Source organism: Babylonia areolata, chromosome 1 (assembly GCF_041734735.1).
Source record: "Babylonia areolata isolate BAREFJ2019XMU chromosome 1, ASM4173473v1, whole genome shotgun sequence".
In the NCBI taxonomy this organism is placed as follows: domain Eukaryota; kingdom Metazoa; phylum Mollusca; class Gastropoda; order Neogastropoda; family Buccinidae; genus Babylonia; species Babylonia areolata.
The window spans coordinates 4935631-4937672 of NC_134876.1; the positions used below are offsets into that span (position 1 = coordinate 4935631).

Sequence of the window (2042 nt, forward strand, 5' to 3'; positions counted from 1 at the left end):
CCAAGGCATGGTTCATGCATTCCGAAGTCCGTGAGTTATATCGAATCCCCCTCACACCCAACACAGCACCTCAGCTAAAAGCAAACACCTGGAGGTAACCGACAGGTGAAACAAGCGAAACAATCCTCCCAGGTGTCACACAAGAAATGGATCCCCCTTGATTGCACCGGAACTTGGGTTTCGGTGTGCCGCCAAAATGGTGTATGTACCTTTAAACCATGTGAATCAGCAGTGAAAACTGTGTCGCTTCAGTCAGAAGCTAGTTGTATTGGCTGTGCCTCCGCACACACACACATGCTGTCAACACACTCCCAATCCCAGCTCCCCACACACCGTAGAATACACACACAACGAACCAACGAAACGACAGCCGCGCGGGGCGTTGTTCAGTTTGGCTTGTCGCTTGCTGCTGACACGACCGCTGGCTCACGAGACGTGACGTCATGCAGGTGAAATACTCCAGCGACAGGGCGGGAGGTGGGATTATAAAACTACGGGACAGGTATGGTGGTATGGTGTAGTGTGTGTGTGTGTGTGGGGGGGGGGGTGGAATGAATAAAAGTCGGTGAGGCTGAACCCAGCTTAATCTGGACCTTGAGGTGTGGTGGCCAAATATGGTCAAAACTGAAACGTGAGGGAAGGTGAGTTTCAGTTTCAGTTTCAGTAGCTCAAGGAGGCGTCACTGCGTTCGGACAAAACCATATACGCTACACCACATCTGCCAAACAGATGCCTGACCAGCAGCGTAACCCAACGCGCTTAGTCAGGCCTTGAAAAAAACAAAACAAAACAAAAACACACACACAAAAAAAAAACAAAAAAAACGGGGGAATAAATAATAGATAAGCTTGCATAAATAAATAAATAAATAATAATTATAATATAGAAAAAGGTAGTAGTAATAATATTAGTAATACTAATAAAATGATAATAATAAAACATAAATAAATAAATAAATAAGACAACAATGGTGATAAATAAGCAAATAAATGTAAAATATGAAGACACACATTCACACATACACCCACACATGCATAACAGAAATGCACCAGACATGCAGTTTCACATATATGAAAGCACAGTCAAATACATATAAACGTACATGAGCTTCAACACACACACACACGCGCGCATTACCGTGCACCTCCTCTACCCCCCTCCTCCACACACTCATTTCTAGTCTAAGTATCGCAGCTTCCACGGCACACACACACACACAAACACACACTCACAGAGATGAACACTTACTTGTACAAGCACATATGAAAGCACAGTCAAATACATATAAACGTACATGAGCTCCAACACACACACACACACACATTACCTTGCACCTCCTCTACCCCCTCCTCCACACACTCCTCCAAGGTGTAAAAAGAGGAAAGAATCACCTTCCTTCACACACATACACACACAGATACAATGTGACTGAATCCATCTATGCTGTCCCACACCTGCCTTAAAACAAAGTAAAATCTGCAGACGCCAAACTTACGTATAAACTGGTATGTGGCTTACCAGCTGCTGCTGATTACCTGTCGTCATTAGCTGCACAACGCGAATGGAAAGTGCATTATTAGCATTAATATCTTTTTTGTTGCTGTTGTTGTTGTCACAATAGATTTCTCTGTGTCGAATTCTGAATGCTCTCCCGCGGCGGGGAGAATGTGTCGCCACAGTGCAGTTCCACCATTTCCATGTTGTTTTTTGTTTTGTTTCTTCCTGTCTGCAATTGCATTTGTTTCACTATAAAAATTCTATAGAATTTTGCCAGGGACAACCCTTATTTGTGTCGGGTGGGTTCTTTAACGTGCGCTAAGTGCATGCTGCATACGCCGGGACCTCAGTCTCTCATCAGAATGACTAGCACCCAGATCACCACTCCAGGTCTAGTGGAGGGGGTGGTAGTAAAAATACCTATTTGATTTGAACCTGTGGACGCTCGCTTCATAGTAGTCGGGCGCATCGCCACTAGGCCACTGCTCCAGTGTGTGTGTGTGTGTGAGTGCGTGCGTGCGTGCGTGTGTGTGTGTGATGAGGAA

The 2042-nt window shown here is 44.9% G+C and overlaps 1 protein-coding gene across 3 annotated transcripts in view; it reads right to left on the reverse strand.

Moving 5' to 3' along the window:
• The window catches only part of LOC143299094 (uncharacterized), a 75721-nt gene extending 75374 nt beyond the window's left edge, over nucleotides 1-347 (reverse strand). For 2 of the 3 annotated variants that reach the window (XM_076612506.1, XM_076612326.1), the window contains exon 1: nucleotides 1-346. This exon is cut by the window's left edge and continues 331 nt beyond it. The gene's annotated coding sequence lies outside the window, so the exon portion shown is untranslated. The other variant, XM_076612252.1, reaches the window with a different exon arrangement.
• Between the last annotated feature and the right edge of the window lie 1695 nt (nucleotides 348-2042).